The sequence below is a fragment of the Cupressus sempervirens genome, chromosome 3 (assembly GCF_028749045.1).
Source record: "Cupressus sempervirens isolate cs-2001-9-10 chromosome 3, ASM2874904v1, whole genome shotgun sequence".
Taxonomy (NCBI): domain Eukaryota; kingdom Viridiplantae; phylum Streptophyta; class Pinopsida; order Cupressales; family Cupressaceae; genus Cupressus; species Cupressus sempervirens.
In genome coordinates this window covers 475,346,227-475,362,044 of record NC_143120.1, presented here as the reverse complement: position 1 = coordinate 475,362,044, position 15,818 = coordinate 475,346,227, and the positions used below count along the sequence as shown (strand labels likewise).

General features: G+C 34.2%; 1 pseudogene; it reads left to right on the top strand.

Annotated features, from left to right (window-relative positions):
- Window positions 1-2,288: 2,288 nt before the first annotated feature.
- Window positions 2,289-15,818, top strand: part of LOC149567219 (uncharacterized protein At1g76660-like) — a 55,681-nt pseudogene continuing 42,151 nt past the window's right edge.

Sequence of the window (15,818 nt, the reverse complement as noted above, 5' to 3'; positions counted from 1 at the left end):
TCCTGGATTTATAGTTCTATATGCTATCTTCCTGTTGCCACTAAACTTCCTATTGCGATGCAATTCTGGATTTATAGTTCTGTATGCTATCTTCCTGTCCCCACTAGACTTCCTGTCGCGATGCAATTCTGGATTTATAATTTTGTATGCTATCTTCCTGTCACCACTAGACTTTATATCGCAATGCAATTCTGGATTTATAGTTTTGTATGCTATCTTTTTGTTGCCACTAGACTTCCTGTTTTGATGCAATTCTGAATTTATAATTTTGTATGCTATTTTCTTGTCGCCACTAGACTTCCTGTCACAATGCAATTCTGAATTTATAGTTCTGTATGCTATCTTCTTGTCGCCACTAGACTTCCTGTCATGATGTAATCCTAGATTTATAGTTATGTATGCTATCTTCCTGTTGCCACTAGACTTCCTGTCGTGATGCAATTATGGATTTATAGTTATGTATTCTATCTTCTTTTTGCCACTAGACTTCCTATCGCGATGCAATTTTGGATTTATAATTCTGTATGCTATCTTCCCGTCGCCACTAGACTTTCTATCGCAATGCAATTTTGGATTTATAGTTCTGTTTGCTATCTTCCTGTCGCCACTAGAGTTCTTGTCGCGATGCAATTCTGGATTTATAGTTCTGTATGCTATCTTCCTGTTGCCACTAGACTTCCTGTCGTAATGCAATTCTGGATTTATAGTTCTATATGCTATCTTACTGTCACATAAGCTTTCCGATTTTGCCACTGCAGTAGGGTTGGGTTCGAATTAAGATAGAATCTTATTTTTATGCATTAGTTTTATATGATTTATTAACTAATCTAATTTAATTAAATTTAATTAAGACTAGTTAATAGTGGAAGAAGTGTAATTAATTATTAGTCATTTTACGTAAATGGATTTTTTAATGAGGGAAAATTAAAAGAAAAGAGATATTAATAAGTGGAATTAGATAATTGAATTATTAATGAGAGTGATTTTACTTATAATCAATAAGGATTATTGTCCTTGAAGTGTTTAAAGGAAATTGTAAACTAATTATTTGAAAGTTGATAAGTATTATTCTAATGTTTTGAATAGCATGAGTGATTTTAGCTAAAAGTCAATGGGTGCTAGTGCAATGATTTATACAAGTATATAATTATCTTATGATTATTTTAGAATAATGGAAGGATAATTCTATGTTGACTTGGAGATTAAATGAAGAATCGTGTACTCTTGAAATATACTTGAAACAAAATCTGAAAACCTCATGTTTGGTTTAACCATGTGATTGCAAAAGAAAACTAAAACATGTGTTTGTATCTTGTTCCTCTATGATGTTAGTTATTTGAATATCCAGATGGGTTTAATTATTGGGGTGAACGAAGAATACTTTTACCTAGGATATACTTTGAAATGAAAATTGAAACCTCTTACTTGGCATAACCATGTATTTGCATCTTGATTATCTTTGGAAATTGAATGGGGTAATTTTGTATTCTATTTGAGCAATTAAATGAGTTAAACCATGTCGAGCAAGATGTACCTCTTTAAATTTGAAAACTCACACTAAAATGGAAATTGGAACTTTGTGGTGAACTGACATTGTGTTTTTAGAGCTAAACCCAAACATGGAACTTGCATTTTTGTATGTATGCTGTTTATGTTTTGGGATTTTGGGGTTGACTAGATTGTTGGCCATTTATAGGATATCTACCAAAGGCTCGGGGGTTATGAGATGTGATGGCATGTTGATCTTATCTGATCTCGATCTTTCTAAATCTAACCATGGTAATGTGATGGTATGCTCTATGAGATGTTTGTATTACTGATTGTTATTTCTTTCCAGTCTTCTTGTGTGAAGCTGAGGTGTATGTATTTGAGACACTTAACTTAACCATTTTTGAGTCATTGATCAATTATACTTGGGTTACTTTCCAGTCATCTTGATGGGACTGAAGTGTTTGATTTGTTCTTGATAATGTCATGTTGTGACATGTTTTGACTCAACCATTTTGGAGTCTTCGATCAGTATTACGTTGAGATACTTTTTGGTTGTTTGTTGAGAACTAATGGATATTGTGATTTATTTTGAGATTCCTTTCAGTTGCTTGTTGAGAACCGATGGATGTTGTGATTTATCATTGATATAGATATTGTGATTATCATTGATACCTTCAGTTGTCAATAGAGAACTATTGTTGTCATGATTATCAATGGATGCTTTTCAGTCACTCATGGAGATTTCACTAGTACATTTGACCCCATTTTTAGACCAAAATTTTTGACCATCTAAAAAAATGGGGTCAAATTGGTCGTTTTATGCAGGCAATGTATATAATTTTTTTAACTAGAAGCCCGTGTTGGCCGAAATTTTGACCAACACAAACTTACACTTTCCCAAAATTAAAAACAAGATCTTTGCCACGCTAATGTATATAAATTTTTTAACTAGAAGCCTGTGTTGGTCAAAATTTTGACCAACACGAACTTACACTTTCCCAAAATTAAAAACAAGTCTTTGCCGTACCCTAATTTCAGTCTTGCGTGACTGGAAGAAAGGCTGTGCGGTTAATGTTGGTCGGATACTGCATTTTGTGGTGCCATTACATGCAGAGGAAGGGTTTGAAGATTACGTGCCACGTTTGGCAGCTTCAGTGCAACCTCTGTCGGAATAGTAAGGTTCTATCTCTGTTATATCTCCTCTTTTTCGTTGTTCAGCACATCATCTTCAATGTGATTGGAATTCGTAACATATAATTTTCCTCAGCGGCTCCCACCTTACATGCCTTGCGTGGATGTTCTGTTTATTGGTTTGGGAGTTTTCTTTTCACTGCTGGACACCTCTATTTTAAGCTGTGATCTTCTAGCCATTGGCTAGCTTCATGGTGGATTCCCCAACTACAGGTTTGATGCTTTGGATTGGCATGAAAGGTTTTCCAAAGCTTTAAGAGATGCAAGCTTTGATTCAAGTTGCCTCGATTTCAAGATGTCAACTAAAGCCTCTATTACATGTGCATCAATTAATGACTCTCTACGGCTGTCATCAAGATCAAATTTTGCAAGAGCTTTTGCCATTTCCAATTTTGATTCAGCTGACCCCCTACAAAGGTGATCAACCACTGGCTTTAATGTTTTCCGGAGAGTTTGCTAGTTCATCTAACATTTGTTCAATTTCTATTCCCCTGTTTAAGCATCCATCACCTACATCATAATGCAAAAAGCTATTGAGATAACTGATAATGGATTCTTTGCTTCTCACAATTACATAATAATTTCTATTCAACACTTATCCATAAAATGAGAATCTGCTAGTTTGAACAAGCCTTCAAGCAATTGTGATACTGGTGGCCCCACTATATTGGCTTCTCTTTTGACTATAGCTCCTCAATTATTCAGTGCCTCTTTTCCCTATGTTTCGCTTTTAATTGTTTTCATAAAAATTAAGCTTGTAGAGTCTTCAAGAAACCATTTAGCCAATGGGTGAAAGAATGGAAAAATTATAGAAAAGAGACAGTTCAAAATAATTCACACAATTAAAACTATGCTAGAGTTTGTGTAAACTGATACAAAAATTATGTACCCCATTTTCTTCAATACAGATTCTATTCACAAATAAAACTTATCTACATCAATTGTACCCTTGTTTATCCAATGTGCTCACAAGTTTGAACCTCTTCACATTGATGCTGGTGGCATTCATGCCAGATCACTTAATGCTGATAAAGTTACAGACCCTTGCCAGTTTAGTCATGGGTTTTGTCTCTTTTAATATGTGTAGAGAATCCTCTTTCATTAGATAACAACACTCTTATGAGCTCAGATCAACCTAGACTGCTGTTGTTCCCAAATTGGGACTATTTAAATCCGATGTAGAACTAAAACCAAATCTTGAAAAAGAAACCGGTATCATAAAGCATACCCCAATTTCATATTCAAACATTTAACTTCTTGAAACCAATAACCGATTCCAAGAATTGACTTGGAGCAAAAAAAAATTGAGATCTTTGAAATTGTATTGTAATTGGTGATGACTTCAATCACAACTCTCTTTTAAACTATTGTTAAACCATTTCATACTCATCGTGACCAGCCACCAAGGTAAGAACAGAGAAATTATAGATAGCTTTAGTATCTTCAAACCAAATAGCAATTAGCGTAGGTTTTGAATACAATATAGTTCCATAAAATTTGTTTACTCCATCTATGATGATTCAAAAATTTAAGAACATAGAAATGTGCATAAGAACAATGAAGAAAAAAAAGATCTGAACAAAATTAAATTATACCATTATTCCATTCCCGATTACATTGTTTCTCCACTTTCCTTGATTCTCAAATCTTCTCATACTACTACTATTCAGAAAAATTATATATATTCCTCTCAGGTTTCTTTAATTACATATATTTAAAGATATTCAAAAGAAGGTAACCCAATAACTAATTCTTAAAACTGACTTTTAACTTCCCACACCCAACTCATTATAATTCTAAATATATTAAAGATACTAGTAAAGTATCTTGGAGTTTATTCAAAACTCTTAACTTATAACCCCCAATTACATCATTAAATTAACTATATAAAACTAAGACTCATCCCAACATTATTAAAATAATCATTTAAAGTGCATTAGAATCCCAGATCTTGAAAATAATTGGAATCTCTGGATGCCCCTGTATCATTATGCCTTTGCCTTCTTCCTTGTAGCTCTTGTAGGTCCCTATTTAGCTAGTTTTTCTAGCTTAGCAGTAGGAGGAGTCCGATCTCCTTGTAACCTTGTGAGGTTGAGGAGTAACCTCAGCTTTTATTGCCAAAATATCAGGTGTGTCTACCACCTCTACACTCTTCATAATGTTGTCCTTGATTGGTTTTATGCTTGTGCTTCCCAATTGAACTTTTATTGAAACTTTGCTTCCCTTCTTCATCACTTCCCATTATTCTTTGATAATGCCCTCCTTTTTTCTAATATTTTCCACAAATTTCTCTACCTTAATTTTTCTAGATCATTTGTATACTTATTCCCTTGTCTAAATTTCTTGTTATAAGTCCCCCATTTTTATGCTTCCTTATCTCTAGGTGAGACCAACATAACCTCAGCATGTTTTTCAAGAAATTCTTGGCTAACCTCATAACCAAGAATGGTGAATAAATATATCTCTAGGATCAATAACCTCCATCCATGCCAAATTAGTTTCAACCATAAAGCAATTTATATCTATATACTTCTCCACAACTAACCTAGGTATTGTATGCATATATTTCATCTCTATTTGAAATCCCTTGAACAAAGCAAGCATATCACAAATAATGTCACATTTGTATTACATGTGGTAGTGCTAAGTTACCAAAGCATTTGTTGGTACATAATTAGTCAAAGCATGTGGGTGCATGTTTCTTTTCTTCATTACAAACACAAACATTTTAGTTTAATCCAATGGCTTTGCTCAATCGTTTATTGCTTAATTGTTTAATGTTTAATGCTGATCATATGAGCCCTTTAATATCTAATGCCATAGAATTTTAGGGCCACCAGTCGGCATCCCCACATTCCATATGAAATCATTTGAACATAAGGAGATCTCCAGAAAATAAATGATTTTAGAGATAACTAAACTAAATGTGAGTACTTCAAACTTATCATAAGACGAAAATCACGTATTATTTTCTTTTTTACGTTATGGATGATTTCAACTTTCAACTTCACCAAAAGACCAAGGATGCATTGAAATATTTCACTATTTTGAATGCAATTGTAGTCAATATATTCTAGGTTTAAATGTGTCAGATTATAGCAATTCTAATTTTTGTAGATACACTGCTGGATATTTTTTGTGTAGATATTTTGTATTCAACATTTTGATTTTGTTGATAAGTTATCCTTCTCTAATTAACATACTCTTTCAGATGGAAATAATTAACATACATTGTCTCACTAGTACATTTGACTCGAATTTTTAACCAAAACTTTCGACCATCTGATAGTTTGGGGTAATTTTGGTTGAATTGTGATGGCTTTAGTTAAAGATGAGCCCGTTTTGGTCAAAATTTCAACCAACACGGGTTCACACTAAGCAAAAATTGAAAAAACGTTATGTTTTCCGCCCTAATCTTATTGTTACCGTGCGACCTAGAAGACTCGTGCATTTGGGACTCCTTCTTTTTGCAGTTCTGGGAAGATGGGTTTAGTTGAGATTTATTATCCAATATTTCTACATTCTAGAGTGGGTCGAAGGAGTTAGATCATTTCCTTGATCGCCTGCCTCCATTGCACATAAGAAACCTAGTTGGGGGATTATTCCTTTTCCCACTAAGGAAATTTAATCTTCTCTTCCTGGATCTATAAGAGCGGACTTCAGCCCACCTATCTTTCAAGCACATTACTTTCTGGATGCAAATGCAAAGGTTGATAGAAGGACAAGGCTTATGCCAGAAGTAAATGCATTGGCGATAATACCTTGGTAGATTTGAGAGAGATCTACAATTTACTGGATTCACAAAGTTAGCAATAGTAAAATATTTTCAAAGAAGTATCGAGATTTATGTCACCAGTTTTCTTAAGCTTGAAAGTGATTTTGTCAGACTTTAAAGTGCATGCCAAAAATTGGCAATCCAATGTTTGATTAAGAGTAGATCACAATACTCAGACTACAATGCCAATGTGTTCATGTGACAGTTAGCTCAGATTGTATCAATGAGTCCTGACTCAGAGCAATGTATACAATGGTTGACCAGGGAACTTGGCTCTTAGATGTAAATGTGTGAAATGACTCCAATGTAGCGGGGTGATAATTGTTTGATGTCATAGATTATGGCATGGATTTGAATGTCTCATGGATCTCCAATTAAATGTTTCTTGTGTGTTTCACTGAACCATTTTCTACCACTGTGATTTGTGGCCAGGAGTACGCGGCAAAAGGGTTTAATAGTGTCACATTGAAAGAGATTTCAAAAAGAAGGCGGCGTGAAAGGATCAAATAACAGCTGGAAACTTTGAAGAGTCTCCTTCCCAGCGTTACAAAGGTGAGTTGAAGTTTTGTTTTATAGATTGACATTTCTTACCTTGTTTTGAATATATTTATATGCACTCTATACAATGTTTGCCTTTTTTTGTACTAGACATTTCTCATTTGCTTGAACCTTGAATCATGGAGTTCTTCCTTCAAGTGATCTTTATGCTCAATACCCTAACAAAGTGGTGAGGGAGTTTTATAGTGATCATCTACTAAACTATTTTAGCTAGGGATATGATGAAATTTGCGGGGGCAAAAATACCATAAAACATTAAAGTGACACATCATGCATTTAAATTTTTAAAATTTCTTAAGTTCATAAAGATTTTAGTCAATATTTTATATTGTTTGATGTGTAGATTTTCATTTGAGATATATAGTACCACAAACATAGCCCACTTGTACCAAGTGCTGCAGTAAAAAACATATAACAAAATCCCAAATGAAGAGAAGAGATATTTCTTCTGATTTGTCTCCTTTCCCTCCTGCTTGTCTAACAATAGCTACAACCAATCATCAGCTAAGAACATATATATAGAACTAGTGATGTCCACCCCCACTGTAGTAGTGAGGCCTTATTTTTTAGCATGAAGCAGGTGAAGATTCCCAGTTATCGAGTGCATAACCCTACCAAAAACTTGGCCACATCATCAAATCTTTGTTCAATAATCTCTTGTCTCTCCTGTAGTTTCTTAAAGCTTCTCTAGGGTGAGATAGTTCTCTTCTTGTTTCTGGTTTTCACCTTCAGGAGTCACTTGGGTGTCCTTGACCTAACATTGCTTGTCTTTCTCCTGCTGACATGGAGGCGAAGTGAAAGTCTCTCCCTTTTCTCCCACCCATTTGTAAATATCAAGATTATTTGTAAGTTTTATGAAAATCCACAATAATAGAAAAAATGCACTGACACTTACTTGGAATCCAAGCATTTGACATCGAGTCGAAGATGGACCAGACTTCTTTTGCAAGAAAATGATTAACACTATATAATTAGAGAAAGGGAGAGTCCTTGCATGTTTTCAATAGGTACTCTGTGTCAGGTGCTCTATCTACCATTGTATTGGACATGGAAATCAAGGTGTGCCTTAAAGAAAAAACAAATCTTTTCCCTTCTCAGAAACAGACCAGATTGAACTCTCCATTAATCTCAAGTACTGAGAATAATACTTAATTATCCGTGAGATACCTATTAGATTGGTGCCTAGACAAGAAATTTTTAAAAAGTACTCGCATTCAGCTGGTCCATTAATCAATGTAAAATGTAGTGTGCCAACCACATTTTTCCCAGTTGGAACATGGCAATACAACAGGTGCACTTATCAATCATTCACAGGTCCGTATCAAAAACGTTATATTCTTGTTTGGCATTCAAGCATTCATTACAGAAAGAAAGATAGAGCAGACTTATCTTGCAAAAAGCAATTAAAAATTACATGATAAGCACAGTAACTTTTTTGACCAGAAAGCATTGAGATCAGTTATGAGTTACTTTATAGAGTAGAAAATCATCACACCACCAAGCATTGCAAACCATCAGAAATAAGTTGGATAGGGGAAAGAAAAAATGTACAATCTTTGATAACATCTTAATGGTTTTAGGAAATCAAAAGCAAAAAATATTTTGAGCCATAAGGAAATGCAAATGAATACACAAATCAAATACTTTGGCCCCTATAATTTGATTATAAGATTACACAAATAAAAGCAATGTATTTTTTTAATATTTGTAAGTAGTGCAACTACTTATGTGCTTCCTTTTAATTTACTTTTTATACATAAAACTAATTACATTTTAAACATTCTGTGATGTTTATCTAATAGAATGTACAATATGTTCAAGCATATATTTTCCTATCTCTTAATAACAAGACATTAGACTATTAATATGATTGTGACAAATTTGGAACATTATTTGAAGAGGATTATATTCTATTAGATAGTTTTGGAAGGATGAAATGATGGACTAGAGGAAGAAAGTGATTTATTATTTTATTTAGGATTTTATTATTTGGATGAAAAATTAGAGGATGATTCAAAGTATTGACATAGAAAATAGAATACAATTGAAACATTGATGCAAAAAGTTCTCATTCGCAACCCCTGTAATATCCTAGTTATATAATAGGGCTTTAGATAGTTATTAAAAAACATATCTTCTTTTCAAGCTCTCTATTATTCTGATGATGGATTCTCAACTTATGCCAGTGCAATACAAGCATCTGATTTGAAATGTCAATGCAAAAAAATTCTTCTCCCTTAACTCTCTGTTATACTGACGATAAAATGTGATTTAAAATGTCAATCTAGAAATGTTTATCTCTAACTCTATATTATACTAATGACAAAATGGGATTTGAAATGTTGATGTAAAAAAATTCTTCTATTCTAACTCTGTATCTTGATGATAGAATCTAAGACAACGAATTACACATTACTTCATTTTATGTTGCATGAAAGTTGGCCCTACATAAGTGCATTTAGAACTTTTTTGTGATACTATACAAAATCTGCAATACAGTTACTCCTCTATTTGAGAAGTATTTTCAGAAATCAAAGGTGTTGTTGATGTGGTGACTATGATGAGGGTGCAATAATAATGTGTGGAGCTTGACCAAAGACCAATTTTGCATATAATAATATGAACCATCATCTTCTATTATTTAAGCAGCGCCGAAGGCCAAGCTTAGAGGGATTTATGTTGCTTCACTAATGTTAGAGTAGAATGAGAGTTCTAAAGAAGTATTAGCCACAGATTAAGTTGATAGTGCTAACAGATTTACAACAGTTATTCCAGAACACAAAATTTTGGAAGCTACAGTTAGTTCATATTTAAATCTCCAAATCTCCCCAAGCTCATCAAGCTCATTAAAAATAAGAGTATTTGGATATCGTGTCTCACCACTACAAACCATTATAATTCTGTCGTTGTACATTAAAATTTCCAAGATCTGATGCAGTTTAGCTTGCGTCCTCGGTAGAACCCAGAGATACTTAATATTGCCATCTCTATTCAAATCACAAAAAAAGACATATGTCCCATCTTAAAAAACCCAATAGATTTTCTAGTTCTGCATGAAAATACTTGTAAAAAGCCAATTGGCATATAGTCATAAGACCTTCTTTTCTTGAAGGGAGCATCTCTTATTTCCCTTCTCTTATTCACAGATTTATAAATTAGAACAACAAATTTCTTACTTCTGACAAGGTAAAGATTAAAAATTATAAGGGTTACCTGATAGGTTTTTTTCTTGGGATCACAGTTGAGATGAACAGCCACATCTCCATCTCCAGCTCTTAGACACCACTGCAAGTCACTACATCTCCAGTCTTCATTAAATATTTGCTTGTACCTTCATCTTCTATTGACATCATAGAAAACAAGACCTTTGGAAGATCCAATGGTTTCGTCATAAAGTTCCATCACCAACCACCTTTGTGCATTGCCCTACTCCCATAGATTGTGAAAGTAAGCAGATCCAAAAATAGTACGTTGCTATGAAGTAGAAACTATTTGCATTTGGAACAATGTGGAGTGGAAGTTTGAAAAATATCAAGGTCAAGATTTCCTCTGGAATATGACATGGAAAAAAAAATTCTTCCCTTCCTTCTACTCTTTTGTTTGATCCATCATCACTGCTTGATGAAGCCTCCCCTCTATTTTCTATAGCATTGGCCTCATCTATGAAATATGTATGCTTACTGGTTCCATCTTCAATGTATGAGCCTTCTTCAAGGGTAAGCCAATTGGCATATGGTTTAGTTGATCCAAAGTCACCTTCATTTGGTGCAGCCATTGCCTTGCCTTTGTTGTATGGAGACTTGCTTAAGCCTTTGCCACTCCCCTCATTCTCTTAACTTGAAATGTTATCCAAGAAGATTTTCTTCTTCTTAATATTTTGGATGAACCTCGAATCATCAAGTTCTTCCTTTGAAGCCATCTTTGCACTCAATACCCTAACAAAGTGGTAAATGGACTTTATGAGGCATTTATGTTATAGTGATATCATTTCACTTAAATGACAAAATTTTCATTCTTTTATTTATTTTTGTACAAATATTTTATTTAGAGGACATTTTTCAAACTTCATTTGAGGTTCAATGTGAGATTTTTGGGGAAGAAGCTATGTTAAAATGTTTTCTCAATGCTTCCACATCGTTCCATCATTTTTTTCATAATAACAATCGTGGATCTTAGGTTCATACAAAATTTCTAGATTCAAAAGAGGATGCATGGCAACATATTTGTTTGTGTCTTGGTAGACCTAGAAGCACCTACTAGGATGTCAAGGTAAATGATGAACACCGGAGGCCTACTCTAAAAGTGGATCTCTCCTCTTTAAGAGTGGTCTTAGTCAATAATTCCATATGAAAATGTTTTATTTGATTGAATTAATTTATCATTAGTATCGACATGATACCTTCATATCATTTGACTTCTTAATGTGATTCCTTATCTTCTAATTCCTCATATTGGTGCACATCAAACTACAATATTTGCCAATATCTTTCTTAATATAGTAATGGATGACTAAGATACCAGATAGCAATGGATGAGCAAGTTGTTACAGCGAGTATCCACCAATTAGTGCCAAGACTTTTGAGTGCTCTTAAAGGATTTTGATGTGCCTTGTTCTTGCTGACTTTCTATGCCCAATTCAGGCAATATGATTGACATAAGAAAGTAATGCCTAGCTTAAGATGGCTAGAAGTACAAACTACATAGCTATTTATACCATCAACTGAACATGTGGAAATTATACATACCAAACATCTACGCCTTCTAGAAATTATAGGATCATTTTAGTTACATTTGAAAACATTAATCAAGAAAAACCATATGTGCAGATATAAACATTAATCACAACATGTCCAATTTATTTGCAGATATATTTTCTTGTGAAGAAAGACCACGCTTGACAATATGAACGCTGAAAAAAATGAGACAATGGCTGCATTGTGGGCTCAATTTTGAAGAAAACCTAATAAATATTATTATCCTTGCAAGAAGTGCAAAGGCTTAAAGACTCGAAGAATTCTACTCACAACAGCCCAGAGTCATTGTAGGCAACATGGTCATGTTGAAGGGGGCCACGATTTTCGTCCATTGCTAGATGTGGATTTCCTACTGGAGGAACATGGAGGTGTGAATATCCAAGCTGAGGATAACACTCTCATGGAAGAAGATGATAATGTGCCAGAGGACATGATTGAAGAAGATGGTATTGGGGCAGGTGATGAAGAGGCTCACAATGATGGTACTAGCGAATCTGATAATGATGATGAAGATGGTCTTGATATACCTTTACTTGAGAAGGCACACAAGCCCTTATATGAAGGCTCCCAAACAACTCTACTCTCGGCTATAGTTTTGTTGGTGAACTTAAAGGTTATGAATGGTATATCCAATGTAGCAATGTCACGTATGCTTAGGTATGTCATTTTTGTCATCTTCAATGTTAGCATACAATTACTATTCATTATATTAACAATACATATTTGTTGTTGTAGGTTGATTAGTGAGTTTTTGTTACCACCATCAAACATTTTGCCTCGTTCGTATCGAGAATTATCTAACATTATGGATCAGATTGGAGTGAAGTATCAAACAATACATGCATGTCCCAACGATCACATTCTATATCATAAACAATATGAATTTGCAGCAGAATGCCCTGATTGTCATAGTAGTAGATATCGGTCAGATCAAATAACAAAAAAAGTGCCTCACAAGGTTCTTCGGTACATTCCCATTATTCCACGTCTTCAACAATTATTTAGGTGCGCTACCTTGGCACAACTTATGGATTACCATGCACACAATAGAAGTCAGGACGACATTATGTGAATGCCTGCCGATGGTTTTGCATTTAAAGAGATAGAAGAAACATGGTCACACTTTAAAGAAGAACCTTGTAATTTGAAGCTTTCATTGGCAGCAGACGGTGTCAATCCATATGGAGATATGAGATCTGTTTACTCAGTGTGGCATATTTTTGTTATTAATAATAACATTCCTCCTTGGATGTCCATAAAGAGGGAGCACATAATGTTGTCAATGATTGTGCCAGGTATTTTTATCATTTTATAGTTATCTAAATTAATTTATAAATAGTGCATGAAAATGGTCATAATAATAATGTAATGTTTATGTTCATTCAATTGCTAGGTAAATACCAAGTGAAAGATATGAACGTGTATATTGAGCCCCTAATTGACGAGTTGTTGAAGTTATGGAATGACATCACTATGTATGACATCTCTAGACCGATAGGACATCGACAATTTCAATTCCATGTAATGCTTGTATGGATAATACATGATGCCCCTGGGTTAACTCATTTGTGTGGTATGTTATATTGTTAATATCACATATTTTTGGTCTATTATAGTGCTTACACATTACTATCAAATGTTTAAGTTGTGCATGATAATTGTACATGATCCACTTCTACATGATCTTGTAGGTCTTCAGACAAAGGGAAAATTTGCATGTCCAGTTTGTGGTCCGAAGATGAAATCTCGTCATTCGAGAACTTTAAGAAAGCAGGTGTTTGATGAGTTTAGAAACTTTCTCCACAATAATCATAGGTATCGAATTGTCAAAAAACATCTTTTCAATGGGAAAGAAGAGACATCATGAAGGCCACGAAGAATGACACCTCATTTATGGAAGTTGGAATATGATCGACTAAATTGTCGAGGTAATATCCAATTTGTTGTCCAAAGTTTAAAATTTGTATTTTGATATTGTCTTATATTTACTAAAGTTGTAATTGATGCTTGTGAAGGTCGTCAAAGCATCAATGACCAACTTCCTAGAGGAATGAAAAGTTATCCTACTCAATTTAGTAGGTTATCGTACTACAACGATCTCCCAATTGCACATTTGTTTGATGCTATGCATATTGGAAAGAATGTAACAGAGACACTATGGAAAATGTTGGATGGAAGGTGTGATAGAGAACAAATTGCCAAAATTTGTACCGACATTCATGAATCCAATCATGCACTAAAAGCTTCCATTGAATCAAATAGCAATGGAGACTGCATAAATACAAGCGCCCTTCCTTGGTTATTAACGGAGCAACAGAGTGATGCATTAAAAGAAGTCATAAAAAAAACAAAATTTCCAACAGGATTTGCTGCAAATATAAGCACTCTTCTATCAAAGAAAGGTGATTTTGGGCTTGGGTTGAAAACACATGATTGGCATACCTTCGTTAAGGTAAGTCATGTTCTCTATTTACAGTATATTTGTAAGATTGAATGTACTACCTATTGCATTATTTAATAATATATTGAAATGATCATTTTTAATGATTGCAGTTCATCCTACCTCTATCCCTTCCACAACAATTTGACAACAGTATTAAACAAGTTATATATGATCTTAGAAAATACACGAGGTTGGAAGTATTTTTTCTTAGATTTGTAGCTTTCTCTTAAATCTATTGTATAATTTTATTTGAAATCTCGTTTATGTGGTTTTGTGTGTTGAATCTCTTTTAGGTGGTTATCATCTAAAGAAATTGACAAAAAAGATATAAAATATTGGAAGAGAAAAATTCCACAGCTTATGTGTGAAATGCAAAAGTGTTTACCTCCAACCTTTTTCAATGCTCAAGAACACTACCTCATACATCAAGTTGAGAAGATTGAATTGTGTGGACCTGTACAAGCTAGATCAATGTGGATGGTTGAGAGGCACTTGAAATTTATGAAGGGCTTGGTTCGACAAAGAGCACGTCCTGAGGGTTCTATGATAGAGGGATATATGATATACCAGACCATGGTGTACATTACTGAATATCTTCCAAAGTTTGCAACAGATATCCATGTAGATCGCATTTGGGATCCCAACTCTAATGACAAATTCGAAGGGGAGTACCTGAGGGGGAAAGGTAGATTGAGGAGGGTGAGAGGTAATTATAAGTTTTTTTTTTGTAGTTTACTAAATATTATTCATCATCAATATATATAAGTTGTTTCTAACTAGTGTAATTGTCTTCTTTATAGTTGGTCGTGAGTGGGATGCACTACACTTGTATATTGCAAACAATCTTGATTGGACGACGGTATGGATTGACCAGTCTCAAGAAAATGGTCGCTCATTAACATGGGATGGTGTTGTATCATTCGTTAAAGAAGCTCATCGTAATGGAGATCCCAATGTTACACAAATGGTACTTGATCTAATATATGGCTTAAGAGATACAAAGGTATGCATAAGATTACTAATCATCACACATATGTTTAATATCAACTCACAGATCCATGCAAATAATCTTGACATGTTTGAATAATTGCAGGTCAAACACCACAAAGCTATGTACTACCATGGCTATAAATTCCGCACAAAAAAGTCATATGAAACGAAGAAAACATGTGATTCCGGGATAAGTGTTGTCTTCGCGGTCACCAATATTTCATCTAGAACTGACATACATCCTCAACGATCTGAAAATCGATACTATGGAATTTTGGATGATATACTTGAGTGCGACTTTAATTTATTCAAAATAGTTCTATTTGTCGTCAAATGGTTCAGGTTATGACTTAATCGAAATGATCCTGATAGGACTATTATTGAACATAATAGTGGATTTACTATGATTAATACAAGGTCATTTGAGCCAGTCGAAGATGAGCCCTATGTTCTTCCAAGCCAGTGCGAGAAAGTGTTTTATTTTGGTGTTCCACAGAAATCAGGTTGGTCATTTTTTGTTAGACATGACCCAAGAGGAAGGCCGGTAAAGTACAATGTGATCGAAGAAGAAGAAATTAAAGAAGCAGAAGAGGAAGTAAATGATTATCAGGAACAA